The sequence below is a fragment of the Amphiprion ocellaris genome, chromosome 21 (genome assembly GCF_022539595.1).
Source record: "Amphiprion ocellaris isolate individual 3 ecotype Okinawa chromosome 21, ASM2253959v1, whole genome shotgun sequence".
Lineage (NCBI taxonomy): Eukaryota > Metazoa > Chordata > Actinopteri > Pomacentridae > Amphiprion > Amphiprion ocellaris.
This window is the reverse complement of record NC_072786.1, coordinates 18,124,513-18,139,860: the sequence shown is the minus strand read 5'-3', so window position 1 is coordinate 18,139,860 and position 15,348 is coordinate 18,124,513. Positions and strand designations below refer to the sequence as shown.

Below are 15,348 nucleotides of genomic sequence, written 5' to 3'. Positions count from 1 at the left end.
CACTTAAAATGCTGTTCCTGATCCCTGAAATTCCACTTTGCTAAAATATGCTGTCCCCGCAATTCCTTCAAACCAAATGAGAATAAACATCATTTGCCTTCATATTTGTCACATTTCAAGTCATTCTAGAGAATAAATTTGTTTCTAAACTTTAAGTTCACGTAAAGGCAGAATGCGTGATTTTTATACCATGAAAATGCTGTTCCTGAGGGCTGAAATTCCACTTTGCTAAAATATGTTGTCCCCGCAATTCCTTCAAACCAAATCAAAATAAACATCATTTGCCTTCATATTTATCACTTTTTAAGTCGTTCTGGTGAAGACATTTGTTTGAAAACATGAAGTTCACGTTACTGCAGCATTCATGATTGTTAGACGCTTCAAATGCTGTTCCTGAGGGCTGAAATGCACACGATGGTAAAATATGTTGTCCCAACAATTGCTTCAAACTAAAGGAACTTTCACATCATTTGCCTTCATATTTATCACATTTCGAGTCCGTCTGAAGAAGAAATTTGTTTCTAAACATGAAGTTCACGTTAATGCAGAATTCATCATTTTTATACACTTAAAATGCTGTTCCTGAGGGCTGAAATTCCGCTTTGCGAAAATATGCTGTCCCCGCAATTCCTTCAAACCAAATGAGAATAAACATCATTTACCTTCATATTTGTCACATTTCAAGTCATTCTAGAGAAGAAATTTGTTTCTAAACATGAATTTGACGTTACTGCAGTCTTCATGATTTTTAGACGCTTCAAAATGCTGTTCCTGAGGGCTGAAATTCCACTTTGGTAAAAAAAAAAAAAAAAAATGTTGTCCCAGCAATTCCTTCAAACCAAATCAAAATAAACACCATTTGCCTTCATATTTATCACATTTCAAGTCATTCTGAAGAAGAAATTTTTTTCTAAACATGAAGTTCTCGTTAATGCAGAATTCATCATTTTTATACACTTAAAATGCTGTTCCTGAGGGCTGAAATTCCACTTTTCTAAAATATGCTGTCCCCGCAATTCCTTCAAAGCAAATCAGAATAAACATCATTTGCCTTCATATTTGTTACATTTCAAGTCCGTCTGAAGAAGAAATTTGTAAACATTAAGTTAACGTTACTGCAGCCTTTATGGTTTTTAGACGCTTCAAATGCTGTTACAGAGCTGAAATGCAGAGTATGGTAAAATATGTTGTCCCTGCAATTCCTTCAAACCAAATCAAAATACACAAACTTTGCCTTCATATATATCATATTTCAAGTCGTTCTGAAGGAGAAATTTGAGTGTCAACATGAAGTTAACGTTACTGCAGCCTTCATGATTTTAAGACCCTTAAAATGGGTCATGCCCTGAAATGCACACTTTGCAAAAATATGCTGTCCCCGTAATTCCTTCAAACAAAATCAAAATAAACAATCATTTGCCTTCATATTTGTCAAATTTCAAGTCATTCTAGAGAAGAAATTTGTTTCTAAACATGAAGTTCACGTAAATGTAGAATTCATCATTTTTATACGCTTAAAGTGCTGTTCCTGAGGGCTGAAATTCCACTTTGGTAAAATATGTTGTCCCCGCCATTCCTTGAAACTAAATCAAAATAAAGACCATTTGCCCTCATTTTTATCACTTTTCAAGTCGTTCTGGTGAAGACATTTGTTTGAAAACATGAAGTTCACGTTACTGCAGCATTCATGATTGTTAGACTCTTAAAATGCTGTTCATGCCCTGAAATGCACACTTTGCTAAAATATGCTGTCCCCGCAATTCCTTCAAACCACATCAGAATAAACATCTTTTGCCTTCATATTCGTCACATTTCAAGTCATTCTGAAGAAGAAATTTGTTTCTAAACATGAAGTTCACATTACTGCAGCCTTCCTGATTTTTATACGCTTCAAATGATGTTCCTGAGCTGAAATGCACACTGTGGTAAATTATGTTGTCCCCACAATTCATTCAAACCAAATCAAAATACACAAAATTTGCCCTCATATTTATCACATTTCAAGTCCGTCTGAAGAAGACATTTGTTTCTAAAGATGAAGTTCACGTTAATGCAGAATTCATCATTTTTATACACTTAAAATGCTGTTCCTGAGGGCTGAAATTCCACTTTGCTAAAATATGCTGTCCCCGCAATTCCTTCAAACCAAATCAAAATAAACATCATTTGCCTTCATATTTATCACATTTCAAGTCATACAGAACATAATATGGAACTCTGTCACATTCATAAAAAAACAAACAAAAAAACATACAAACAGGAAACTCAAATTATTAAGCAAAACATAGGGTTCCACTTAAAATAGCTATTTAGTTCAATACACATTTAAATCTAATTTTTGCAGCCGTTTGCATAACACTCAAATTCACCTTTCCTAAGTGGAGAGAAAAGCAACATGACACATCCTACAAACCTTTTTAAAACTTGAAATTACCTAAATGGTCGAAAGCAGACAAGTACATGTGGAGATCTGATAACAGATCAGTGGAGCATCACATTGGATATTTAATGGAAAATTACACGAAAGACAGAGATAGCTAACCTAACCTAGCTAGATCCGGTTGCTTAGAAATTCATGTTCCTGGTCTGGTTTAAAAGAAAGACCCAAAGTTTTGTCCACTCTGCAGCCAAAGTGAAGCATGCTAGCTAGCTAGCTGCTAGCTAACAGTGTGGGAAACGTTAGCATTCATGCTAGCGACTCGTGGCTAACACCAAGCAGTACCTAACTGGCTATGTTTATGTTACTGTCAAAGAAAAAAAACATAAATAGACTGGGAGAAATAAAAGTAAGGCTGACTTTTTAATAATCATAGTTACCTTGTTAAGTGAACCGGAGCAGGATGGATCAGCTACAGATGGTCCCTGCAGGTCTGAGGCCCGAAAATCGTCATCCTCAGTTCTTCCTTTTCTCCACATCTTCCCTCAGTAATGAGTAAAATCACTGATACATAATATTTGAAACCTATTTCGTCACTTCTTTGTGTTGGCTGTTTGCTAAATAATGATATGCAGGAAGATTTGCCGAGACGAGTAACGGTCGGACTGAAGAAACAGTCACACTCAAATCAACCCAAACCAGAAAAACACTGTGCTGTAAGATTGTACGGTAGCTTGCTGTTAATATTTTGCTCTTGAAAAACACATGAATTTACAGTATTCAGCTGTATTTACAAAGAATATTACTATACAAAATATGCTGTGTTTTTACAGCAATTTGTTACAGTGTACGCTTCAAATGCTGTTACTGAGCTGAAATGCACACTGTGGTAAAATATGTTGTCCCCACAATTACTTAAAACCAAATCAACTTAAACATCATTTGCCTTCATATTTATCACATTTCAAGTCCGTCTGAAGAAATTTGAGTGTCAACATGAAGTTCACGTTACTGCAGTCTTCATGATTTTTAGATGCTTCAAAATGCTGTTCCTGAGCTGAAAAGCAGAGTTTGGTAAAATATGTTGTCCTCACAATTCCTTCAAACCAAATCAAAATAAACATCATTTGCCTTCATATTTATCACATTTCAAGTCATTCTAGAGAAGAAATTTGTTTCTAAACATGAAGTTCACGTTACTGCAGTCTTCATGATTTGTAGATTCTTAAAATGCTGTTCATGCCCTGAAATGCACACTTTGCTAAAATATGCTGTCCCCGCAATTCCTTCAAACCAAATCAGAATAAACATCATTTGCCTTCATATTTATGACTTTTCTCGTCATACTGGAGAAGAAATTTGAGTGTCAACATCACGTTCAAGTTGCTGCAGCCGTCATGATTTTGTACCCTTAACATGCTATTCCTGTATGGAGTCACAGGAGTGTCACAATAAAATATAAATAAACAAATAAATAAATAAGGAAATAAATGTGGAAATATAAAGAGAAATAAATAAATAAATTTTAAAAAAGGAAAATTTTGTCTTTGCTTTTGCCTTTTCTCTTTTTTTCCTTTTATTTTTCCATTTTGTCATTGTCTTTTCCGTTTTGCATTTGCCTTTTCCTTTTGGCACTCCTCAGTCCATCAAGTAAAAGCAAAGTGAAAAGCCTTGGCTTGACTTGGTGGACTGCGCTGTCAATCAAATGGCTCTGGGCGGGGCTTTCTGTCGAGGGGTGAGACCTGATCACAGGATTCCTGCTTGGCGTTAGCTCCTAGCCCGGCTAAAAGGAAGTGATGTCACCTTGGCGCTGAGAGGAAGTGCAGACGACGCATGTAGTTTGACGAACGGCGGAAAAGTAATTATGGAAAACGTGGAGGAGTTAAGGAGATGTCAGCAAAAGTCTTGGGCAAATATCTGAATACAATGTAAAAGTTGTGAAAACTGATTTTTAAAAAAAGCATAAACATACACACAAAGTCTCAGTGAGACAAATAATATAATTTTGAATCTGAAGGCAAGAAAAGAGTATGTATTATTTTGGAGGGATCTGTATGTTGTTCCACGGTTGTCTCGGAGCTTCTTCACACGTAGCTCTTGTCTGTCATCAGCGAATGGCTATCAGACCGATACAGACATTGATCCGGTTGTGTGGCACAATCTTGAAGAGGTAGGTACTTTATTCCCAGCCTAAAATACAACCATGTCATGTTATTGATAAGCTTTTTCGATCTACAAAAAGGTACTCAAGTTCACATGTTGTATAAGATGAATACATAATGTGTAATATTATGCATTCATCATATACTAGCCACAGCTGAAACGTGTGCAGGTTATCATGGGTTGAGGAGTAAGGAGCTACATGTAACAGGATCACGTATATTACAAAGTATGTACTAATGAGGAAAAAGTATGTATTTAAACTACAATTCACTAATCAAAGTGAGGTTACAAAAAGGTTACATCTGAGTATTTTCCTCTTTTTTTGCCTTTTTGCAATATTTTTTGACTACTCAGGTCAGCAAAATCTTTGGGACAAATTTCATATTAACATATTCAAGGGTAGGACAGCTTACCCATGCACAAGGAAGCAGGCTCTGTTCATTTAGCAGTGTCAGTGTTGTTTTTGATTGGTTCTCCTGTTTATATTTCCACCACCTTTCACATCTTTCAGCAAAGTAGATAAAAAAAATCAGATGCAATTAGTTAAACTCCATTGATGAAGTAATTACATAGTTAATGTACTTATATATTTAACAGAGTAACTAGTAATGTATAATCTATTGCTTTTGAAAAGCAACAATGCCATGTTATAGCTGTCATTTTTTCTAATTAAGATGTTGCGATCACACCTAATTATTTTCCTTGATGTCATTGTCTGTGGCTTCACAGGTACGCATGCAACTAAGTCTTGCAGCCAGGCCATCAGACCTGGGCGACGTCCACTGGAAGTCCAGGTGGACATAATGGAGTCCTACATTCTTGCAGGATTATCAGCTGTCAAAATAGCTGAACTGTTTGGAGTGTCAGTTAGAACCATAAGAAGGAGAATGGCATCCCATGGCTTGAGGTGTGTATTTTGTAATTCATATTGTCAGTTTAACAATAAGAATAATTTGACTAGTTTCTTAATTTTCATAACTAAATAAATCATACTGGTAAATCAATAAGTTTCTAATTTTACATTTTGCTATTGTGCAATCTTCTGGAAGGTTGTCAGATTTGTATACTCCACTGACTGATGACGAATTTGATAGCATTGTAATGGAGATTCACAGACAGAGCAGAGCAGGGATTAGGATGATCCATGTTTTCTGAAATCACAGGGTGTGCATATGCAGAGTAAGTATGAATGCTCACAATTGATAATGTAGCAGGTATATAATACATAAAGTATACAAAGAGAGAGAGAGGCTTTATGAACAGCACTGTAAACATTATTATGAATCCTTTAACGTGTTGCTGTGATTTCACCAATTTTACAAGTATGTCGTCGGTATTATAATTATTGTTAATGCAAAAATATTTGTATTTTAGTCTACCTTGCAACTTTTTTTGTGTGTATGTGATGCAGCCTATCGTGTGCAAGACTCACTGCGAAGAGTGGATCCTGAGGGCACTCTAGCGCGGCACATATCCATGCATGTGTTGAGGCGTTTTTTATTACTGTAGCATTGCTGTAACTGTACCTATAATTCTAAATTTATATTCATATTTTCACTGTGACTTTTATAGATGGCAAATCGTGATCCATGCAGGAGTGGATGGATTTAGCAGGCTCATAGAGTATAAGCAGCTACAAACAACAAATCCACCACTGTTCTGGACAGTTTCAGGTCAGCTGTTGCTCAGTATGGCTTACCATCTCCTGTAAGATCTGATAAGGTAAAGTGAAATATTGCATTGACAAAAATAAAACCTCCTGCATTGAGACAACAAAAGTACTAAAGAACAGAACTTTTGAAAAACAGTATTCCTTTTTTTCTTTTTGCCTATTTATATATTAATTTCCTGAAGGGTGGGGAAAATGTTGCTGTGGCCCATTACATGGTGAGTCAGAGAGGAACAGGCCGACATTCCCACATCACTGGATGCAGTGTACATAATCAAAGATGATACATGGTTGTGTAACAAATTAGGATCATGAACGTCAGATATATTTTTAAAATACTGAAAAGGAAATTCCTGTTATATACATGCAATTGCAAAATTTGGACTAATTGTTTTTGTATTTTTTTAATCTACAGAATTGAAAGATTATGGAGATTGTATGGAAATGTTCTCGACTTGTTCCATACACTATTTCTCAATTTGGAATTTGAAGGGTTTCCAAACCCTGACAATGAACTGGAGTTATTCGCTCTCCACTGGATCTACGTCCCACAGCTGCAGCAACGTCTTCAGGCATTCAAGGAAGCCTGGAATCACCATAGTTTGAGGACAGAGAGAAGGCAATCCCCCATGCAACTGTGGTTTAGTCAGCCACGTGAGGGAAATGCTGCTGATCCAGTTGAGGTACAAATTCCCTCTTGTACCTCTACCTTCCTGTCTTCCTTTATATTTATTTATGTTAACTTTATTATTTCTGCTGTGGTACTAGACGGTTCACTTGCCGTTTTGCCATACCATGTAGTTCCTAATCTCATTTACTTCTTAATTTTTTTTTCCTTGAGGAATGTGCATTTCTTAATAAAAGGGCTTGCTTTCAAATTATGCTTTCCTTTCAGGTTGCTGCTGATTATGGAATAGACTGGACAGGACCTCACACCCCATACCCAGAGGGTGTCACTGTACCTGATGCACAACTACCCCAGCAGCTTACCCAGGCTGAAGTTACATCATTGTCTGATCCGGCAGTCCCTTTTTCTGCTGCACTACGGGCATACATGGATACAGTGTATCAATCAATCAATCAATCTTTATTGGTCATTGCACATTTTCATATACAACGAAATTTCATTTGAGCTGCCCTGCCAATGACAGCTCCGGCTGCTGCGCAGTGCTGCGCGCACCTTTCTTGAAGAAAAAAAGAAAAAGGACATGTTGGGATCTGGGTAGGGATTGCAAAGGGTAAAGGAAAAAAAAGGCTCGTTGTACCAAATGAAACCTCCAATGTTGGGAAATTCAATTTGAGAAGGAACCTAAAAAAACAAACCCACAAACAGGCAAAGCATGACGTTAGAAAAGGATAGTTGGGATAAGGATGTGGGGTGGTGGAGGGGGGAGCACCGCACAGTTAGCCGGTTCCTGTGCAAGTGCACGGATTCCTGGCTCCTGTGCATAGCGAGGGAAGCTTGTGGAAGCGGGGGGGAGGGGGATATGGGAATGTCTGTGCGAATGTTTAGCTCAGTCCTCAGTTCATGAGTCCGAATGTTTGTGTATGTGTGTAGCCCATCTTCTTCCGTCTCAGACCTCCGGTGTCTCAGATTCGCGAGGGTGGGAGCGCGATAACACAGCAAGGTTGCTATGGAGACGTCCTCGGTTGGCCCGGTCCAAAAGTCAACAGGTGTCCTTGGGAAAGTGGGGGGGGTTTAGGAGAGCTATCTCTTGGCCATGAAACTTCCAGAGGAGTTTGTTATTGTTCCAGGGGCGCCAGAATGTAATCAGTTTCCTTCTTGTTTGGTCAGGAGAGAGGAACAATTTCACCTTCCGGGCATACATCAACAATTTTAGACCTCAGCTGTAGCGATTCTCACCCTAATGGCTTCCAATCTGCGACTCAAATCAACAGTCACACCAAGCAAATTGTTCATCTTACGATTGAGTTCGTCATACCGAGAATCGGCAGCCATGATCCGTTCGTTTGCATAGACCAGCAGAGTTTGGACGTCATTTCTGTCTGCGGTCTTCCTGATTTTCCAGAAGCTCAGGCCAGTGAACAAGCCGATTATCAGCAGGCCTGTCATCATAAATCCAAATATATAAACATCTTCCACGTCCTCCACGGATAGGGGTGCCAGGCACATGATCCCCTTCCACTTCCCCCAGGCGTCGATCACGTAACCAGAGGCGAAACTCCCATCCGGGCAGGTAGGCTCCCCTAGGCCTGTGCTCTTTGTGGCGACAATCTTGTCAATTGCGTTGAGAGACCAGTTAATCAATTCCATGATCGGTGTTTCAAAGGTCCAGTGCCAAGCAATCGCTCCAAGTCAGACAAACGAGACGAAGACGAAGAAATGCAGCAAGCAGGGAGACATGAGGGTAGGGAGGAACAGAGATAGCGGAGCAAGGAAAAGTGCGACCGCCTCCTACGAGAGCTGAGAGCAATATTCTTAAGAACATTTTTCAACAAACCTAGGCCTATCACAACTCACCTTAACATGATCAGAATGAAACCGTTTGAAATGGTCGAACAAGACTTGAAAGAATGCTGCAAATTTTTGGTGCATAATTTTATGACAAGTTGTGAATTTCAAATAAATGCCTGTGAAAACAAAAATGTAAAAAAGCAAGACATAACAAAGGGATACAAAACTGCTTTTATTGCATGCTGAATAATTTGAAAGCATTAAAACAATGTGCCAATAAAAAAAACATTTTTTAACAGAACTGATAATTCTTTTCTTTAACTTCCACACATTTATATTACAACTGTTCCCCAAACACAGTCTTCTCCAAGTGTGGAAACATTTTGTTGTCACAGTTCAGAAATGCACAAACCTGAACCATAGTTCAGGTTTGTAATCTTTTACATAAAAATAAGCTACTCCATTAATTCACTCTCTCAACTCTCACCTTTAAACTGTCTTCCTGCAACAACTCACTGGCCGCCACATTTCTGTTACATGTTAAATGTCACACACAACAATTTGAGCCTGGCAGCAGAAAAAACAAGAACTGTTGTGAACCTTCTCCTGAAGCATGCATTTGCCTCACAAGCTTACATCACATCAGAACAATTGTCAAAACAACTAAACATATCTGCTTTAACATTTTATGCATTTTGGTAACATTAATTGGCTGCATAACACTTGAAGTTGTGACTTTAAACAAGTCCAAACCCTGTTTGAACAGAACTGACTGCTGCGTTCAGAGCCTCACAGAAAACATCATAAGACTTATAGCGTGAAGGCAGCCGAAGAGTCTCCATGCATGTGCTTGACTGAGGCATTTGTCCATGCACAATTTCCACATGCAGCTCTTTTGGAAGAACCTTCCACCCCTGCCAGAACTTCAGAAGTTCCTGAAAACATCGTGAGGAGGCTATAAAAGCATTTGGGACAAGATTTTATTAAAATTACGGTACATAAATCGCTCACTGTGCTCTGTGCAACTGTATGTTCAGGAAATACAAAACGGTAATGTAAGGTGTATATGTAGTTTTGGATGTCAAGTCTATACAATTATCAGCAACTTAATGTAAGTTTAAAAAATATTAATGAAATCAGTATTCCACAATACTGCATCATACCTATACAAACTATCCAAGCCCATCCCATTTAGGTCAACTGATGACCAGGTAGTTACGATATTAAAATACAGCAACAGTACAGTAACGGTATAAAATACAAACTCGTAACAAATAACTTGAAACTGGCAAGTGCATTTAGTAAAACAACATTTGAGTAAAAAGAACTTACCAGAACGACAAAGCCAATTCTTATACAAAAATGAAACTTCATTTCGTAAATCACTAATCTCTTTTGATCTGCAGTGGCACACTGAATTTCAGGTGCCATCACAAATAAACTACTGTTTGAAAACTTACCATTTTCAATGTATTCTCTCAGAAATCCAGAGATATGGCACTTTTCCTCCAGACTTGTGTCCTCATCACTATCGGATTCCACTGGCCAAATGATGCAGTCCAGAAGTTGCTGTATAATTACAATTAAAATCACGTTACGCAATGTTGCATGTATGTAGATTTACAATGTTTGCTTATAAACAGTAATCAGAAGCTATATTCAAACCTGTGGTGAGTACGAAACAGCACAGCTTCTTGGAAATAGCATTGGCCTGTGACGTGGGGTCAGAGACCGTGAAGAGGTCTGGTATGACAAGAAAAGTCTTGACACCTCAGCTTTTAGAGAAAAGCAATGAAGGAAGTGTTACCAGAAGCTTCCAGTTGCATATACTCTTTACTTTTCACAAAACCGTGTTCAAGTTCCCCTTGACTATTCATTGAACTGCCGAATCGGAAGCTGAAAAGCTGACTTCAGCGTCGCACAATGCACTTTCTGGCTAGTTTTACTATAACTCAACAAAAGAAGTAATAACTACTTACCATCAATGGGGTCTCTTGTTAACAGCGTTGAATCCGACTGTCTCGGCGACGGGGTGTTTGGATGTGCTTGCTCATCCAGCCTGTCAGCTTCTTCTCTGACCAACTGAGATACTGACTTCTTCATATCCCGCTACAGAGTCCAAACATTGAGAAATCCAGCTACTCTGATCCGCTGAAAGTGTCACGTTCGTGTATTTGCAAACTGCGTTGTCTGCACTTCCTCTCAGCGCCAAGGTAACATCACTTCCGTTTAGCCGGGCTAGGAGCTATCGCCAAGCAGGAATCCTGTGATCAGGTACGATTACTCACCCTGGACAGAAAGCCCCGCCCAGAGCCATTTGATTGACAGCTCAGTCCACCAAGTCAAGCCAAGGCTTTTGACTTTGCTTTTACTTGATGGACTGAGTGCCAAAAGGAAAAGGCAAATGCAAAACGGAAAAGACAATGACAAACTGGAAAAATAAAAGGAAAAAAAGAGAAAAGGGAAAACCAAAGAGAAAATTTCCCTTTTTATTTATTTATTTCTCTTTATATTTATTTATTTATTTCTCTTTATGTTTATTTATTTATTCATTTATTTCTCTTTATATTTCCACATTTATTTCCACAATTATTTATTTCTCTTTATATTTCCACATTTATTTATTTATTTCTCTTTATATTTCCACATTTATTTATTTATTTCTCTTTATATTTCCACATTTATTTCCTTATTTATTTATATTTTATTGTGACACTCCTGTGACTCCATACTTAAAGCTTTAAGTAAGGCTAAGTGCTTTTTTCAAAATTAAATATTACCACTCCTTGGGTGGTAGTTCAGTAAACTGCAGCTTGAAAGACAGCTACTTTTGATAAGTAAGACAATGTAGCACATTGTCTGCCTTACAACGACGGGAAAGAGGCATTGTTTATCTTTTGACAAAGTATATCTAATGCTGGAATGCTGGAAGTCTGAATCTGTGAATATTTTTCCAACTTTACTGAACTGTGGCCCCAAGAAGCCGTGGTGGCCGTCCTTTATTTTAATTTCTGAAAGGTGGCAACCCTGGAGCTGCCAATGATCAGAGTTTGTTTCTCAGCGGGTGTGTCGTTGAGTGGGGAAAAACGATTAGAAACGTGAAGGGGTTTGTGGTGTGCCGGGACAGCGGGTTGAGTTTAGGACTACGTTTCCTACGAACTGTCATCCAGCTACCTTGACTTCCCGGCTGCTCGGGAGCTGCTAAGGCACGGCTATCAGAAGCTACACTTGCAGCTATGCTATTGCGGGCCGTGCGCGTCTGCTCCCAAACTGCAGGGGGCAGTGTATCCCTAACACACGTCTACCTGGTCTACTCTAGTAATAAACTAGGGAAGAAGAAGTCTGCTTCCAAACTGCCGGGGGCAGTGTAGCTCAAACACACAGAAGAAAGGAAAACATTCAGTAATATAGAAGAACAACGATAAATCATCATAATCAGAACAATAATAATGGTAACTACTCATCATGGTCATGAAAGGGGATTAAAGTCTAGCACTAAGTCCTCGTCCCTCCCCAGGAAAAAAACATTGTGTACCATGGCATACAGTAGAGAGAACAGCGAGGGAGGAGCAGCACTGGAAGAAGCACTAACAAGCTGTGGACATCGACACAGCGACACCTGGTCTACTCTGGTACTAAACTAGAGAAGAAGAAGTTTGCCATGGTTTACACCACTTACAACACGGCATTTTACCAAATAAAAGCATTTCAGCAGTTAGTTTTATTTCACACCATGAATAGTTCATAACCCGGTTACCACGGTGATCTCTGTGAGATGAATCATATAGGTGCACGTATTTCTAGACTTCAGCTACGAGTAGGTCCTGGCCCTCCGCCATGTTTTTCCGTGCGGCTCCGTCCGCGTTGGTTAGAAAAATGTTGAGGTGTGTGGAGCGAAAATTTTCCGCACGGAAAGGCCGCCGGAGGGGGCGGGGTGCGAAAATGACGTAATTTTTCCGCACGGAGCCGCACGGACCTCGCGGACGCGGTAAGCATAAAACAAGTGTGGCGAGCGCAGGGGTCGGGGATAAACTAACGTGCTACAATTACTGAATGTAGACACTGGCCAGACAACGCCACCCTGGGACTTTCACCCAGGGAATTATAACCACCACTAACGAGAAGGCAACTCAGGTTCGTTCCACTGATGAGGCAAGAGATATGATTCCAGTGCAGACAAAAAATACAAATTTTATTTAATACTAAAAATACTCAGTTTAAAACCAAAAAAAAAAAAAAAAAAAAAAAAAACAACCATTCACACGAGATTGTTAAATGACGGGTTTGGGGACTAATCAGAGCTGGGGGCTCTCTGGTGGAGGTTTGGGCCAACGGGCATCACAAGGGAGCCCAGGAGAAATCACCCCACTCACACGTGAACGTGAACATGCGCACGCGCACACACACACACACACACACACACACACACACACACACACACACACACACACACACACACACACACACACACACACACACACACACACACACACACACACACCTGAGTGAAGAAATAAATAAAACAACCAGGGGATGAGCAGCACACCACACAGGAAGGGGTTCCCACCACCCGAAGACACCAGTCCCCGCCACCGGAGGCCCACAGCTTCTGCAAACCACAAAGGAAAGGGAACAGTTATTAACAGGGTTCCATAAATCAGTTGACAAAATAACAATTACCAACACTTAAGAAAACTACTTAACATAATAAAAAAACAAATTTAGCAAAACTGAAAGATTCAATTAACTGAATGAATGAACATTAACTTATACTTAAACAAAATCCACTGAATACAAAACAACTAATCAAGTGCAGTCACGTGCCACAAATCCTAAAATCAGACAAAGAAAATACCTAACAAACACAAATAGCCACGTGACTGCAGTAAATACTCAAAAAAACAAGGGGAAAAGAAAGAAAATTAAACCCTATTTTCACACATACACTCTGGACATTAGAAGAAGCAGTATGTGCAACGATTGGTCAGCAGCCACAGAGACAAGCTGGAAGCAGCCCAACACCCACAGCGCCAACACAAAAGCAGATAACGGACTAAAAGAAGACGAAGCCGACCGGCAAGCGTCGGCAACACAGACCCACGTCTGCGAGACAAACCCGCGGAGGCAAAACAGCAGCGTCTCCTACGTTTGGGACCCTGTGTAGCCAGCACAGCTCCAGACAAGCGGCGGCCCGCCAATCAGTAAATTTTGTCCACCACAAGGGAACGGGGAGCAACCGGCAGCCACGGTAACAGCCTAAAATGACAAGCTGTTACACACATGCAACATAAACACATCATGGGATCGCAAGCAAAGGAAACCTACCAGTAACGGCTCACGAGCGGCTCACGGCTCGAACTGGACATACAGCAGCCAGCGAGCGGCTCAGCTCTCTGGCTATGGACACCCAACAGTGACCCTATAAAAATAAACAGCCTCTATAACCACTAGACATGAACACAGCCTTAAAGAAAGGGCAAACAATGCAGCAACTGCTACCATACCTGTCAGCAATGGTAAACAGGAAGTGAGGCAAACAGGAAGTGAGGCAAACGGGAAGCGGGGCGTGCCCCTGACGTTGCAGCAAGAGAACAGTGAGTAACCCTTGCCCAGCTTTATAGTGCATCCTCGTGTCATGATTGGTCAAAGCAAGGCACGGTCATTATGTCACAGGAGCATAACACAGCCAACCCAAGGAGAGTGCAGCATTCATCCTGCTACACAAGCTTAAGGCTGGAATATACTTTCCGCACGAACGAGCCGCACGGAAATCAGCCGCACGGAAATCCGTGCGAGAGAACGTGTGTGCATTTATTCTCCGTGCGCGTCAGCTCCCAAACTGCAGGGGGCAGTGTATCCCAAACACACGTCTACCTGGCCTGCTCTAGTAATAAACTAGAGAAGAAGAAGTTTGCCATTGTTTACACCACTTACAACACGGCATTTTACCGAATAAAAGCATTTCAGCAGTTAGTTTTATTTCACACCATGAATACTTCATAACCCGGTTACCACGGTGATCTCTATGTGATGAATCGTATAAGTTCACGTATTTCTAGACTTCAGCTACGAGTAGGTCCTGGCCCTCCGCCATGTTTTTCCGTGCGGCTCCGTCCGCGTTGGTTAGAAAAATGTGGAGGTGCGCGGAGCGGAAATTTTCCGCACGGAAAGGCCGCTGGAGGGGGCGTGGGTGCGAAAATGACGTAATTTTTCCGCACGGAGCCGCACGGACCTCGCGGACGCGGCAAGCATAAAACAAGCTTCAAATGCACACACGTTCTCTCGCACGGATTTCCGTGCGGTTGATTTCCGCGCGGCTCGTTCGTGTGGAAAGTATATTAAGGGGGCCTGGCTAACAGCTAGTGGAGTGTTTTCCATGGTGCGGAGCCGCGCTTCCAATTCAGAGAGCCTCGCCTCCGAAGCTACCAAGAGACTGCATTTATTACAGGTATCGTTATCACTAAAGGAGGCAGAGGAGTAACTAAACATGTGACACACTGAGCAGGACAGAGAAGGAGAGGAAGAGGGAGAAGCCATGCTAACTGCTAGGCTAGCGGACAGAGATAACAGATTAACTTAGAATTAAATACTGAGAAGGTGCTTGAAGAAAACGAGTTTATGTTATGATTCATATATTACCGCTACACACAGATTTAATGAATATCAAATTAGATGGAGTGGATAAGCTACAACAGTCACAGACCACAACACAGCGCTACAACA

At 40.4% G+C, this 15,348-nt stretch overlaps 2 long non-coding RNA genes across 11 annotated transcripts; one reads left to right on the top strand and one right to left on the bottom strand.

Moving 5' to 3' along the window:
• Window positions 1-6,265: 6,265 nt before the first annotated feature.
• On the top strand, window positions 6,266-13,139 carry LOC129347898 (uncharacterized). Its single transcript, XR_008600232.1, has 2 exons — window positions 6,266-6,892; window positions 7,105-13,139. It is a non-coding gene; the product is annotated as an uncharacterized LOC129347898 (long non-coding RNA).
• Window positions 8,845-14,386, bottom strand: LOC111565839 (uncharacterized). 10 transcript variants are annotated; one of them, XR_008600231.1, is made up of 7 exons: window positions 14,130-14,386; window positions 13,951-14,044; window positions 13,571-13,881; window positions 13,127-13,234; window positions 10,291-10,889; window positions 10,086-10,194; window positions 8,845-9,580 (listed from the first exon to the last, which is right to left on the bottom strand). It is a non-coding gene; the product is annotated as an uncharacterized LOC111565839 (long non-coding RNA). The 10 variants fall into 10 exon arrangements; XR_008600228.1 differs by having other exon boundaries at window positions 10,291-10,914; window positions 14,130-14,381; XR_008600224.1 differs by having other exon boundaries at window positions 10,291-10,400; window positions 10,605-13,234; window positions 14,130-14,374.
• Between the last annotated feature and the right edge of the window lie 962 nt (window positions 14,387-15,348).